This window comes from Rhinoderma darwinii, assembly GCF_050947455.1.
Source record: "Rhinoderma darwinii isolate aRhiDar2 chromosome 1 unlocalized genomic scaffold, aRhiDar2.hap1 SUPER_1_unloc_13, whole genome shotgun sequence".
In the NCBI taxonomy this organism is placed as follows: domain Eukaryota; kingdom Metazoa; phylum Chordata; class Amphibia; order Anura; family Rhinodermatidae; genus Rhinoderma; species Rhinoderma darwinii.
This window is the reverse complement of record NW_027461649.1, coordinates 210,658-226,711: the sequence shown is the minus strand read 5'-3', so window position 1 is coordinate 226,711 and position 16,054 is coordinate 210,658. Positions and strand designations below refer to the sequence as shown.

Sequence of the window (16,054 nt, the reverse complement as noted above, 5' to 3'; positions counted from 1 at the left end):
CCTTCTATGGACACAGTTACACATGAAAGTGGCGGGACACAGGGGCCTCTATTTTGAGAGTGCCCTGCAACCCAAAAAAATTGTCAGTGTGTCAAATGCTTATTAGCCTCTTAAAGGCTGTGTACACCTTTATAGACAATATTTCTATATGCTTTTATTAACCCCTTCACAACGGCCATACAGCAATATTCGTTCAAACCGCTGATGCCCCGGGCAGTTGTCATATAAATAAACATTGGCAGAATGGAAAGGGGTTTAATGTGTGCAGCGCTGCACTTTCCTGTCTGCCGGCTCTCTCCACAAGTGCCGGCACATCTCCCCCTTAGTTTAATCAAACTTATATGCCAAACCCCTGCAGATAGCACCCCAGCACCTGTAGATAGCGCCACTGAAGCTCCCACTAGGAGCAGAATGCTTTGCCAGAGCGTTGCCGTCAACTTGGCTAGGAATTGTGATCCTAGAGGGAGCCCCTGACGTCTCTGTCCATATATGGACAGTCACGACAGGGACTCCTCTGGGAGTGGAATCCACGGCCTATTTTTGACCTGTTTAAGACAGAACCATTTCTCAAGTCTGACGTGTCACTTTAAAGAGGCTCTGTCACCAGATTTTCAAACCCCTATCTCGTATTGCAGCAGATCGGCGCTGCAATGTAGATTACAGTAACGTTTTTTTTTCTTTCAAAAACGAGCATTTTTGGCCAAGTTATGACCATTTTTATATTTATGCAAATGAGCCTTTCTTAAGTACAACTGGGCGTGTTTAAAGTTAAGTCCAAGTCGGCGTGTATTGTGTGCGTACATCTGGGTGTGTTTACTTCTTTTACTAGCTGGGCGTTGTGAATGGAAGTGGATGATGCTGATTCGTCAGCATCATACACTTCCATTCACAACGCCCAGCTAGTAAAACAAGTAAAAACGCCCCGATGTACACACATAATACACGCCCAGTTAGACTTAACTTTAAACACGCCCAGTTGTACTTAAGAAAGGCTCATTTGCATAAATATAAAAATGGTCATAACTTGGCCAAAAATGCTCGTTTAAAAAAAAACAAAAAAAACGTTACTGTTATCTACATTGCAGCGCCGATCTGCTGTAATAGGAGATAGGGGTTTGAAAATCTGGTGACAGAGCCTCTTTAAGGGTATGTGCACATGGGGCGGATAAGATGTAGATTTTCTGTTCTCCACATAGAGGTGGGACCCCCATATATCAGACATTTATGGCATATCTCTCAGATGAGAAGAGTAAAATGAAGACATTCCCCCCCCCCAGACAATGAAGACCTGACTCCTGACAACCTGACACATGGCGGATACTGGGGAGACACTGCTGACATCGCACAAGACGTGGTGCACACTATGCAGTCAGTGTTTTGATATGAACTGTGAGGTTCTGCAGCAGCTGAGGTGACATTATATATAAAGGGCACATGCAGTGTGATCTCTTATCATCATGTTATAGCGCAGGTGGAGCAGAGCAGAGTGATACATTGTTTTGTGGGATAAGATTCAGTATAAACTTGTATTTTACTCATTTAACCCCTTCCTGAACAGGACATTTACCGACATAGGGAACACCTGACACCCTGGGCTGGAAACCTGCAAAGGCTGGAAACCTGAGAGAACTGTGATTAAGGCCATTTATATACTTAGATTCTGTGGTCAACAGCGACTGCAGAAACTAAGCTGTAAGAAAGACGGGGGTCCTCCCTGACAGCTCATCGTCCCCACGCGACACGATGGACGGTTGTCATGGCAGCATGGGGGGCAATGAAGGTCCGCCATCTTTCTGCTCCTACAAACCCCTTAATATTAATCACGATATATTGCGATACATTAGTGTTACAGTGATTTGTACCGGAGATCTAATCATCACTAGTTCAAGTCCCCCAGAACAGGAATACATTTTTTTAGAAAAAACAGTAAAATAAAGTTTTCATTTATGAATAAAAATAATTTAAAATGTAAAAAAAACCTCCACAAACCCTTTTCCCATTTTTTCTCTAAAGTAACGTAAAAAACATAAACATAACTGGTATCACCGCATCCGTAAGAGTCAGAACGATTACAATATAATGTTATTTACCCGCACGGTGAACACCGTAAAAACATAAACATAACTGGTATCACCGCATCCGTAAGAGTCAGAACGATTACAATATAATGTTATTTACCCGCACGGTGAACACCGTAAAAACATAAACATAACTGGTATCACCGCATCCGTAAGAGTCAGAACGATTACAATATAATGTTATTTACCCGCACGGTGAACACCGTAAAAACATAAACATAACTGGTATCACCGCATCCGTAAGAGTCAGAACGATTACAATATAATGTTATTTACCCGCACGGTGAACACCGTAAAAAACATAAACATAACTGGTATCACCGCATCCGTAAGAGTCAGAACGATTACAATATAATGTTATTTACCCGCACGGTGAACACCGTAAAAACATAAACATAACTGGTATCACCGCATCCGTAAGAGTCAGAACGATTACAATATAATGTTATTTACCCGCACGGTGAACACCGTAAAAAACATAAACATAACTGGTATCACCGCATCCGTAAGAGTCAGAACGATTACAATATAATGTTATTTACCCGCACGGTGAACACCGTAAAAACATAAACATAACTGGTATCACCGCATCCGTAAGAGTCAGAACGATTACAATATAATGTTATTTACCCGCACGGTGAACACCGTAAAAACATAAACATAACTGGTATCACCGCATCCGTAAGAGTCAGAACGATTACAATATAATGTTATTTACCCGCACGGTGAACACCGTAAAAAACATGAACATAACTGGTATCACCGCATCCGTAAGAGTCAGAACGATTACAATATAATGTTATTTACCCGCACGGTGAACACCGTAAAAACATAAACATAACTGGTATCACCGCATCCGTAAGAGTCAGAACGATTACAATATAATGTTATTTACCCGCACGGTGAACACCGTAAAAACATAAACATAACTGGTATCACCGCATCCGTAAGAGTCAGAACGATTACAATATAATGTTATTTACCCGCACGGTGAACACCGTAAAAACATAAACATAACTGGTATCACCGCATCCGTAAGAGTCAGAACGATTACAATATAATGTTATTTACCCGCACGGTGAACACCGTAAAAACATAAACATAACTGGTATCACCGCATCCGTAAGAGTCAGAACGATTACAATATAATGTTATTTACCCGCACGGTGAACACCGTAAAAACATAAACATAACTGGTATCACCGCATCCGTAAGAGTCAGAACGATTACAATATAATGTTATTTACCCGCACGGTGAACACCGTAAAAAACATAAACATAACTGGTATCACCGCATCCGTAAGAGTCAGAACGATTACAATATAATGTTATTTACCCGCACGGTGAACACCGTAAAAACATAAACATAACTGGTATCACCGCATCCGTAAGAGTCAGAACGATTACAATATAATGTTATTTACCCGCACGGTGAACACCGTAAAAACATAAACATAACTGGTATCACCGCATCCGTAAGAGTCAGAACGATTACAATATAATGTTATTTACCCGCACGGTGAACACCGTAAAAACATAAACATAACTGGTATCACCGCATCCGTAAGAGTCAGAACGATTACAATATAATGTTATTTACCCGCACGGTGAACACCGTAAAAACATAAACATAACTGGTATCACCGCATCCGTAAGAGTCAGAACGATTACAATATAATGTTATTTACCCGCACGGTGAACACCGTAAAAACATAAACATAACTGGTATCACCGCATCCGTAAGAGTCAGAACGATTACAATATAATGTTATTTACCCGCACGGTGAACACCGTAAAAAACATTTTTAAAAAATAAAAAAAGACTAGCAGCTCTAAAAGTATAAATAAAAAATAAATAAAATTATCAAAAACTGCAGCTCGTCCCACAAAAAATAAGCCCTCACTCCGCTACATCGACGGAAAAATAAAAAAAGTTCTGGTTCTGATTATACATAGTTGCGAACTTTTTAAAAAAAATTTCAAGGACAATTAGCGTGTGTTCTTCGGTGGGTGTCTTATGGGACGTGGTTTATCTCATGGGTGTGGCTAATGGGGCGTGGTTTTCTTCCCAGAATTTCTGCATCCAAATAAACAAACAAAAACGTCTGCACTAGTTTGGCTGACAACCACTATGGTGGCCGGTATCTCTCTGGTTATCTGGTTTTTACAGGCAGGTGATGTCTCACTTTATCACTAGGGCGAGGTGATATGTGCTGACCACTACTGGCAGCGTAAATACCAGCGCAGATAGTGTCACACTGTAGATGGTGTGCTTCTTTTAGATGGTGCTCCACACAGCCCCCCTGTAGATAGGGCCACACACAGCCCCCCTGTAGATAGGGCCACACACAGCCCCCCTGTAGATAGGGCCACACACAGCCCCCCTGTAGATAGGGCCACACACAGCCTACTTGTAGATAGCGCCACACACAGCCCCCGTGTAGATGGCGCTCCACACTGCCCCCTGCAGATAGCGCCACACACAGCCCCCTGTAGATCGCGCCACAAACAGTCCTACTGTGGATAGCGCCACACACAACCCCCCTTGTAGAAAGCACCATACCCCCTTTTAGATTGCGCCACACACAGCCCTCCTGTAGATTGCGCCACACACAGCCCTCCAGTAGATTGCGCCACATACAGCCCTCCAGTAGATTGCGCCACATACAGCCCCCTTGTAGAGAGAGCCACACACATCACCTTGTGGATAATGCCACACACATCCCCTTGTAGATAGCACCACACCCCCCTTGTACATAGTGCCTCAAAGGGACGGCCAGAACGGTGTGCCATTGCACTGGGTGCATCACTCCAGCAGGTGGAAGGGGGCGCTGCGCTGGCTACCTTTCCCCTGCTAGTTTCAGAAGCGCCCGGGCCCGGCGACTCAGCATCCGCCTTTCCGCCCGTAGCAGCCATAGCGGCTACATCGGGCATGGGGACGCCCATGCTGCCAGTCGGGATGGGCCCCCCATGGCCGGCGGCACCGCTAGCAGCTGCTACGGCTGTAGCAACGCCACATTCAATAGTGTCTGCGTCATTAGTACACAGGTACTATTGAATACTATAGCAAAGCAGGAAGGTATCTCCCAGCTCTGCTATCTGCTAGCGCCACTGTGTGGTTGGGGATTCCGCTCCTGGATTGAGCGCTTGATGTCTCTGTCCATATATGGACAGTGACAACTCCTGAAGCGGAATCCCCGTCCACAGCGTTGCTGATGCGGTGACCGGGGATTCCACTTCAGTAGAGGCCCATGACGTCACTGTCCATAAATAGACAGTCATCAAGCGCTCCGTCCAGGAGCTGAATCTTCGGCCACAGGGGGATTCCGCTCTTTCAGGGAGCTACAGTAGCGCTATGTACAGGAAGGGGGGGGGGGGTTTCTATCATCTACAAGGGGGCTCTGTGGCACTATCTACAATGGGGCTGTGTGGCACTATCTACAGGAGAATCTGTGAGTGGTGGGCTGATTGTCATTTTACTGTGAGTGGGGGGCTAATGGTCATTTTACTGTGAGTGGGGGGCTGTTGGTCTTCAAGTGGTTTTCACCGCTGACCTCCAATTAAAGTTAATAGGAGGCAGAAAATACCTGTGGCGTTCGTTTGGAGCTTTTTTTGCCTACGTCTTTTCCGTTAGCTTCAACGGCTTAAAGAATCACGCAAAAAAAAAAGTCAAACAACGCTGTCAATTCAAAATCTGCCTTAAAATTCCTGAAGGAATTTTGAGGAAGATATTTTCTACCTTACAAAAAACGCTGTGTGAACATATTCTAAGTGTAGTGCTTGTTTTTAGCTGTTTTCTGTCTTTCTCGAAACAATTTTTGGTAGGGGTGCCCTGAGGAAATTTTATTTTTCCAGTGGTGCCTCGAGTCCGAAAAGGTTGGGAAACTCTGCACTAGGCTACAGGATCACGCCGGCCTACGCAAGGATCCCGTCGCGGAGCAGCTCAGTTCGTCTTGGGAACGGGGCCTAGAGGATTACAATTTTTTTGTGTTTGGGGCACTGTCTACATGGGGAGGTGGGTGGGCTGTATGGCACTGTCTACAAGGGGGAGGTGAGGGGCTGTATGGCACTGTCTACATGGGGGAGGTGGGGGGCTATATGGCATGATCTACAAGGGGGAGTTGCGGCTCTGTATGGCGCTGTCTACATGGGGGAGGTGGGGGGCGTTGTATGCCACGATCTACAAGGGGGAGGTGGGGGAATGAACAGCACTGTCTACAAGGGGGAGGTGGTGGGCTGTATGACACTGTCTACAAGGAGGGGTGGGCGATTATGGCACAGTCTACAGGGAGGCTGTATGGCACAGTCTACAGGGGGCACTATCTACAAGGGGGGCTGTGTGTGTGCCAGCCAGGGGAGGGGGGCATTATACTGTGTGGAGGCCACTAAGCGGACATTATTCTGTGTAAGGGCACTACAGGGGGAAATATACTGTGTATAGCACTTAGGGCGCAAAACACTGTGTGGGCAAAATTAGAGGATAAAATACTGTGTCCTTAAAGGGGTAATAATATATTATATTATTAAATATTATTATTATTTTTGGGGCGTGGCCAGCAAGCAGCATGGATAGTCGTATCTGAGCTGAGCTCCCGGGGACCGTAACCTCTCCTGCTGATTATCCTGTCATCCTGGCTGGTAAATCTTTTTACTGGGACCAGACAAACTCTGGGCATACCTCTACCCCTCGCAGGCTACCCGGGGACATTCTTCGGTGACTTTGTTGGCCCTGCGGACGGAAACAGTGCACGACGGCCTGGTGTTCTGCTGCAGCCTGCACTCGACGCACTTCCACTTGATATTAACCCAGCCTAGGAGACAACGAAGGACTTGCATCCACTTGCATCGGAGGTACACTGTTTATGCCCGACATCTCTTGCTTCTCCCAGGTGTCTTTTGGTCCTCTCTGTCAGACTCCGTGGTCCTGGTTGCATGGGCTTCTGTTCCTCGTGGCGGCTGGTGGTTAATGACGGCCTGTCTGTGTCTGCAAGGCACGCATGGTGAAACATTCTTTATCTGTCTCCCCTGACAGCCGGTGAAGGTACAGAACTCAGGCTCAGTTGGGGACGACAGTTTTGATTTCTCTCAGGGGAGACCCTGAGATTCCATTGTTACCAGTATCTGGGTGGTGAGTTGCGGCCTAACGGAGCCATTTTGCATATATGCATGTTATACATCTATGTCACTGATTTGGCTCACCTGCTCACTATACTTTCTGGGACTGCCTGCCTACCCGGTTCTTTGTCTATAGAGCTTACTTACCATATATAACTTCCTACCAGTGTGCCATACTCTGTTAAAAGGAGACTGTATCTGCTGCCTTACTTTTCCTGCTACACTATTGGTGGGGTGCGACCTACCTATTTCAGCTATACTGTGCACCATGCGTAAATCTAAACCTCAGTCTGCAGTGGATAAGCTAAAAGATTTTGCTCGTACTGATCAGGACGAAGATAATTCCTCTCCACGTAAAACGAGATCTACTCACCTCAAAAATAAAGAGGACGATGCCCGACCGAGTGGCGGCATGGATTCCGACACTGAGCCTAAACCTACGTTACGTCAGGTTTCATTGCAACTTCTATCGGCCATTGATGCTTGCAAAACTTCTTTAACAGGCCAGATTGATGAGATAAACCTTGATGTCAGTTTGCTCCGTCACAACATGCAGAACCTGAAAGGCTGTATGAGAGAGATGGAGGGGCGACTTTCTCAAGTAGAGGACAGGATTGGTCCTCTTGCTACTACCCTGGCTGCTACTACACGGAAGGCGGATGCTTGTCAATCCAAAACTGATGACCTTGAAAATAGACTGCGTCGTAATAATTTACGTATAATTGGCTTACCGGAAAAATCTGAGGGCAAAACTCCTGAACCGTTTATTGAACAATGGCTCAAGAGTAACTTAGAGGCGTCAGCCTTTTCCCCTTGCTTTGTGGTTGAGAGGGCACATCGTGTTCCGGCTAAGCCGCCGCCTCAAGGTGCAGCCCCTCGGCAATTCCTGGTTGGGATTCTAAATTACAGAGATCGAGACACGTCTTTGCGTCAGTCCAGGTTGAAAGCTCCATTAAAATTCAACAATTCCACTATTTCCATATTCCCTGACTTTTCTGCAGACCTCCAGAAGCAGCGCGCCACCTTTATGGAGCTCAAAAGAAAGTTTAAGGAGTGAAACATTCCATACTCAATGGCATACCCTGCTCGTCTCCGAATTGCCTATGATGACAAAGTGGTCTTCTTGCATAGCCCGGCGAGAGAGTGGCTCCAGATGCATCCTCCGGTGGCTTGAGTGACTCTTCAGCATTCACCTGTGGGCCCTTCGAGAATGCTCCGTTGATCAGCCTGACATTCTTCACATGATGAACGTTACTGGGTGATATGTTGTATATTTTATGATGTTGTACCGTACCTTATGTCGCTATATCTACCATTGGCTATTCAGGTCAGTTGATCCAGAGGGGGATCTCTCTCCTTTCTATATATTGTTCTCATCTGATTCACTGGTAAAAAACAAACAAAAAGACCCAGAACATTTTTCTTATATGTTTACTGATGCCAGGATGGATGCCTGACCAAGACGTAGTCAAGTATTCCCCATTCTACCTTTTCTACCCCAAATGTCTGCCCTACCTATGGTTCTTGGTGGGGACATTTCTGGGTTATTTTCCTAGGTTACTTTGTTATGTTTGATTGTTGTTCATGTGTATGTCTATGCCACTGACTCTGATAACTCTGTCCATACCTTTTTCTGCTCATCCATTGTATGCTGCTGTACTGCCCAGGACTGGCAATTGATCCTCTCTAAAGTATTGATGACTGACGACGGGCCTCGGGGTTCCCTCATATTAGGCGATCCCGTCCCCACCTAATCTGTTTACAGGAGACTCACCTCATTAGTGAAAGATCTAGTTCTCTTAAGAAACCTTGGATACAATGGGCGTGCCACTCCTTTCACACTTTTTATTCTAGAGGGGTTTCCCTGCTGATACATCGCACTGTACGATGGAATCCAATACAGACGCGAAGAGACCCAGCTGGAGGTTTCGTTTTTGTTTATGCTGAAATAGACACTAAGCCATATGTTATTCTGTGTATATATAATCCACCACAGGCTAACACCTCCGTCCTTCAGGCAGCTATTGCTTTTGCACATCAAATTAGGTAATGTCTCCGGCTATAGACCGTTTCTCACAAGATCCCGCCCATAATTTAACACCCACTACTCCTTTGTGTCAGCTGATAGAAGGTTTGGGCTGGATTGATCTATGAAGACATTGTCACCCACAGGTTCTGGAATACACTTGTCATTCTCCTGGGAGACAGGCTCTCTCCAGGATTGATCTATGAAGACATTGTCACCCACAGGTTCTGGAATACACTTGTCATTCTCCTGGGAGACAGACTCTCTCCAGGATTGATCTATGAAGACATTGTCACCCACAGGTTCTGGAATACACTTGTTATTCTCCTGGGAGACAGGCTCTCTCCAGGATTGATCTATGAAGACATTGTCACCCACAGGTTCTGGAATACACTTGTCATTCTCCTGGGAGACAGGCTCTCTCCAGGATTGATCTATGAAGACATTGTCACCCACAGGTTCTGGAATACACTTGTCATTCTCCTGGGAGACAGGCTCTCTCCAGGATTGATCTATGAAGACATGGTCACCCACAGGTTCTGGAATACACTTGTCATTCTCCTGGGAGACAGACTCTCTCCAGGATTGATCTATGAAGACATTGTCACCCACAGGTTCTGGAATACACTTGTCATTCTCTTGGGAGACAGGCTCTCTCCAGGATTGATCTATGAAGACATTGTCACCCACAGGTTCTGGAATACACTTGTCATTCTCCTGGGAGACAGACTCTCTCCAGGATTGATCTATGAAGACATTGTCACCCACAGGTTCTGGAATACACTTGTCATTCTCCTGGGAGACAGGCTCTCTCCAGGATTGATCTATGAAGACATTGTCACCCACAGGTTCTGGAATACACTTGTCATTCTCCTGGGAGACAGGCTCTCTCCAGGATTGATCTATGAAGACATTGTCACCCACAGGTTCTGGAATACACTTGTCATTCTCCTGGGAGACAGGCTCTCTCCAGGATTGATCTATGAAGACATTGTCACCCACAGGTTCTGGAATACACTTGTCATTCTCCTGGGAGACAGGCTCTCTCCAGGATTGATCTATGAAGACATTGTCACCCACAGGTTCTGGAATACACTTGTCATTCTCCTGGGAGACAGGCTCTCTCCAGGATTGATCTATGAAGACATTGTCACCCACAGGTTTTGGAATACACTTGTCATTCTCCTGGGAGACAGGCTCTCTCCAGGATTGATCTATGAAGACATTGTCACCCACAGGTTCTGGAATACACTTGTCATTCTCCTGGGAGACAGGCTCTCTCCAGGATTGATCTATGAAGACATTGTCACCCACAGGTTCTGGAATACACTTGTCATTCTCCTGGGAGACAGGCTCTCTCCAGGATTGATCTATGAAGACATTGTCACCCACAGGTTCTGGAATACACTTGTCATTCTCCCGGGAGACAGGCTCTCTCCAGGATTGATCTATGAAGACATTGTCACCCACAGGTTCTGGAATACACTTGTCATTCTCCTGGGAGACAGGCTCTCTCCAGGATTGATCTATGAAGACATTGTCACCCACAGGTTCTGGAATACACTTGTCATTCTCCCGGGAGACAGGCTCTCTCCAGGATTGATCTATGAAGACATTGTCACCCACAGGTTCTGGAATACACTTGTCATTCTCCCGGGAGACAGGCTCTCTCCAGGATTGATCTATGAAGACATTGTCACCCACAGGTTCTGGAATACACTTGTCATTCTCCTGGGAGACAGGCTCTCTCCAGGATTGGTCTATGAAGACATTGTCACCCACAGGTTCTGGAATACACTTGTCATTCTCCTGGGAGACAGGCTCTCTCCAGGATTGATCTATGAAGACATTGTCACCCACAGGTTCTGGAATACACTTGTCATTCTCCTGGGAGACAGGCTCTCTCCAGGATTGATCTATGAAGACATTGTCACCCACAGGTTCTGGAATACACTTGTCATTCTCCTGGGAGACAGACTCTCTCCAGGATTGATCTATGAAGACACTGTCACCCACAGGTTCTGGAATACACTTGTCATTCTCCTGGGAGACAGGCTCTCTCCAGGATTGATCTATGAAGACATTGTCACCCACAGGTTCTGGAATACACTTGTCATTCTCCTGGGAGATAGGCTCTCTCCAGGATTGATCTATGAAGACATTGTCACCCACAGGTTCTGGAATACACTTGTCATTCTCCTGGGAGACAGGCTCTCTCCAGGATTGATCTATGAAGACATTGTCACCCACAGGTTCTGGAATACACTTGTCATTCTCCTGGGAGACAGGCTCTCTCCAGGATTGATCTATGAAGACATTGTCACCCACAGGTTCTGGAATACACTTGTCATTCTCCTGGGAGACAGGCTCTCTCCAGGATTGATCTATGAAGACATTGTCACCCACAGGTTCTGGAATACACTTGTCATTCTCCTGGGAGACAGGCTCTCTCCAGGATTGGTCTATGAAGACATTGTCACCCACAGGTTCTGGAATACACTTGTCATTCTCCTGGGAGACAGGCTCTCTCCAGGATTGATCTATGAAGACATTGTCACCCACAGGTTCTGGAATACACTTGTCATTCTCCTGGGAGACAGGCTCTCTCCAGGATTGGTCTATGAAGACATTGTCACCCACAGGTTCTGGAATACACTTGTCATTCTCCTGGGAGACAGGCTCTCTCCAGGATTGATTATGTTTTTGGTTCTCCTGCTTTATGTGTCCTCCATATCACTCTCTCCCAGGGGGATTTCGGACCACAGTGCGATACTGGTCAGGTTGGTTACATTTCACTCGTTTATATAAACATGTGCTTCACCTTAAGACTAAGCGCAAATTGTTTTATTACACGTCAATATTATTTTGAGATGGAGAATCAATCCAGTCAGTTATTGGCCCACTTAATTAGACACAATAACTCCTCCAATTCAGGATAATGAGGGTGGTCTATTAACAGAGGGGGATGCCATTGCTACCAGATTTAGAAAGGACTATACCATTTTATATAGTTCCACCTCTAATCATACCATCGCAGACGTTGTAGTTTATCTGAGGGATCTGACTTTTCCTACTCTCTCTTCATCGCAGGTTACATTGCTTGACTCCCCTATGATGATGGCGGAACTTCAAGAGGCTATTCGGGAAATGTCTCTCCATAAATCCCCAGGTCCTGATGGGCTCCCTATTGAAGGTTATAGGAGGTATCGGGAACATATGGGCCCCATGTTGTTAGATACTCTTAACCAGGCTTTACTCAGCCACTCACTTCCCTCTACATTTGATGATGCTTCTATCATTGTGCTACTGAAGCCGGATAAAGACCCTGTTGATTGTGGTTCTTATAGACCAATTTCCCTAGTTAACGTGGACTATAAAATCCTACCTAAGATCCTGGCAAAGCGACTGAATCAAGTTGTTCTCACAATTATTCACCCTGACCAAACTGAATTCATGCGCGGTAAATCTACATCTATAAACATTACACGTGTACAGACACTTATGCAGATGGGTAGAATGCGTCATTTGCCTTGGGCTGTCGCTTCATTAGATACTATGAAGGCGTTCGACTCTGTTGAGTGCTCCTTCCTTCTGGCCGGCCTTCACAGCTTTGGTCATACATTTATCTCATGGATCCAACTTCTCTATAAATCCCTTATGGCTATTGTGGTGGTCAATGGCATCCCCTCGGATTCTTCTCCTCTGGCACGGGGTACGCGGCAGGGATGTCCCCTCTCACCGGTTTTATTTGCTATTGCCATTGAAGCTATAGCTATTAGATTGAGATCCACCCCTATGGTAACTGGTGTGCAGTGGGAGGGAGGGTCTGCTGTGGTGGGCCTGTACGCTGACGAGAAGGTCCTTTTCCTGCGCAGCCCTCATGAGTCTTTTGGTCACGGTGTCCGCTTGCTAGATGCCTTTTTGACATTTTCTGGGCTTAGGGTTAATTGGCAGAAGTGCCCCATTTCCTACATCAGGAGATCGGCGCTGTAATGTCGGTGACTAATGCTTTATATTTAGAAAAACGATCATATTTACCACGTTAGGAGCGATTTTACATTTATGCTAATGAGTTTCTTAATGCCCAAGTGGGCGTGTTTTTACTTTAGACCAAGTGGGCGTTGTACAGAGGAGTGTATGACGCTGACCAATCAGTGACCAATCAGCGTCATGCACTTCTCCCCATTCATTTAGTCAGTGCATAGTGACACTGCGTTGTTCACGATCCGCTGTCTTATACTGACACATTAACGTTACTGAAGTGTTTAGACAGTGAATAGACATTCCTTCCAGCCAGGACGCGATGTCTATTCACAATCCCGACACTTCATTAACGTTTACAGCAGAGCAAAGCGTAATCTCCCTGTAACCGGTCATTAACAGCGAGATCTCGCGAGATTACACTTTGCTCTGCTGTAAGTACCACAGAAACGTTACTGAAGTGTCGGGATTGTGAATAGACATGGCGTCCTGGCTGGAAGGAATGTCTATTCACTGTCTAAACACTTCAGTAACGTTAATGTGTCAGTGACTGAGCCCAGGCTAAGTGTAGAATCCCCAGTCAGAGGGTTGCCGACGCTCTGGCCGGGTATTCCGCTCCCGGAGGAGTGAATGGCAGAGCAGGGAGCGGAGAGTTTCCTGCTCCGCCACAGTATTCAGTAGTACCTGCGTCCTGAGGATGCAAATACAATTGAAAATGGCCGGGACAGTTATTTGCCGGGACTGTCTCTGTAAATTTGGGACAGTCCCGGCAAATTCAGGACTGTTGGCCACTATGAGAATATGGCGACACTAAATAACATTGTTTTCTAACAAAAAGTTATTTCTATGTAAATATCGCACATCATGAAAAAAACGATAGAAATTTGGTATCGTCCGGCAGAATGTAATCCTCGCACCGCGGGACCGGCAGAAAAATAAACAAGAAATAGATCTGAGGGAACAACTAAACCCGTCCTGGTGATTAAGGGGTTAACCTGCGGTGCGGATTATAGACACGCAGGATATCGCATTTATACCGCGGATTCGCTGCGCATTTGTTGCAGAATTTCCCCATTAAGTGCAATGGAAAGTCAAGTTCCGCAACAACCGCCATTGTTCCCAGAATCCTCTGCGGCTCCACCGCGTGTTCACAGCAACGCTGCAGGTTACACATATATAAAAAAAGAAGGCGTCATGTGACCCCTGCAGCCAATCACAGGCCGGAGAGGTCACATGTCATTATAGGGGTCACCTGGACACAGCCGGAAGAGCAGGGACGTGTTGCTATGGTAACGCTGGGAGAGGTGGGGATCGGCCTTGTTGTATTTCTGGAGTAGATATTCGGGGGGATTATACGTCCACCATTTGGGGTGAATATTCGGGTGATTTCCTTGCGTGTTGTGGGTCGTATTCGCTGCGTGTGAACATTCCCTTAAACCGCACGGTGAACGACATTAACAAGAAACGTATAAAAGTCAGTGAATAAGTTGTAAGTCCCGAATATTATGTCATTACAAAACACGACTCGTCCCACAAACCATCCGACCACTACAAAGACCAGAAATAACCACTTACCCCAAAGAGGCCGGCACTGGAGGGGTTAAATCGGGCTAGGAGTCCAGTGGGCGGGGTCACTCAATAATTGACAACAGAGAGAACACCCGACCAGCGCTGCTCTTTACCTCATCACGTAACAGCGGAAGGACCTGTGATGACGTCACCACCAAGTGACAGGAAAAGGCGGAGCCTATTAGCGGAGAGAGGCGGAGGTGGAAGGACCTGGGATATCAAGGTCACGTGACCGCGGCATCAGGGGCGGGGAGCTTAGACGTTTGAGCGATGTATGAAGGACCTGTGTGATGATCAAGTGACATGAGGGGTCCTGAGCATCATATGATCGATGAAGGAGTGATCGGTCATAACAGTGCAAAATATAATGTGTTGTGGTAAAAGGACCTGTGATGACATCACCACCACGTGACTGGGACGGGTGGAGCTTATCATTTGAGAAAAGTGGTGGAGGAAAGACCTATGAAGCTGATCACGTGACATGTGGGGGGCGGAGCTCTGTGAGTGGTCCTGTCTCCTGTGCTATGTTGAGAAGCGTTCATAATTACGTCACATGAGGGGTGGGGCTATGCCTCCTCTCCAGTTATAAGCTCCGCCTCTCTTCTCCCGGTCACATGGTGGTGACGTCATTACTGGTCCTTCAGCTGTTGCCGTGTATGATGTAGGGAGCAGCGCTGGTCGGGTGTACGTGACTTCCGGTCACCGCTGTTGTTTAGTGTTCTCTCTGTTATCAGTCAGGAGATTTCCCATGATGCAGTAGTAAGGTTACATGAGGTCATTTCTGTCCGGTTTTGGTGCGTTTTTGTCTGGCACAGTGTTGGTAATTATTATTATTTATTTTAAGTGGTGTAAATATAAAATACAGGAGGGATTAACCCCTTGGTGACATCAGATCTATAGTATTATGCTGTACGTGCGCCGTCACACTAGAAGGAGCGGAGCCTGCACCGTACACGGCTACTGACAGCCGCCGGCAACCGCCAAGATCAGAGACCGCGCAATCCTGGCCGCTTAACCCCTCGTGATTAATAGCGATGGCGGCGTCTGATCAGTTAGAGATCGCGGCTTCCTCTGTCCTCCGAAGAAACTGCGCGATGCCGACCGGTTATATAAAACCCCCTCACACCGCGCAATTACCGGAAATATAAACCCCCTCACACCGCGCAATCACCGGAAATATAAAACCCCCCACACCGCGCAATCACCGGAAATATAAACCCCTCACACCGCGCAATCACCTGAAATATAAACCCCTCACACCGCGCAATCACCTGAAATATAAACC

The 16,054-nt window shown here is 46.4% G+C and overlaps 1 long non-coding RNA gene across 1 annotated transcript in view; it reads right to left on the bottom strand.

Annotated features, from left to right (window-relative positions):
• Positions 1-14,917, bottom strand: part of LOC142669040 (uncharacterized) — a 74,890-nt gene extending 59,973 nt beyond the window's left edge. Inside the window, exon 1 of the long non-coding RNA XR_012851768.1 lies at positions 14,776-14,917. This is a non-coding gene — a long non-coding RNA (uncharacterized LOC142669040). The remainder of the gene's footprint in view (positions 1-14,775) is intronic.
• Positions 14,918-16,054: the final 1,137 nt, after the last annotated feature.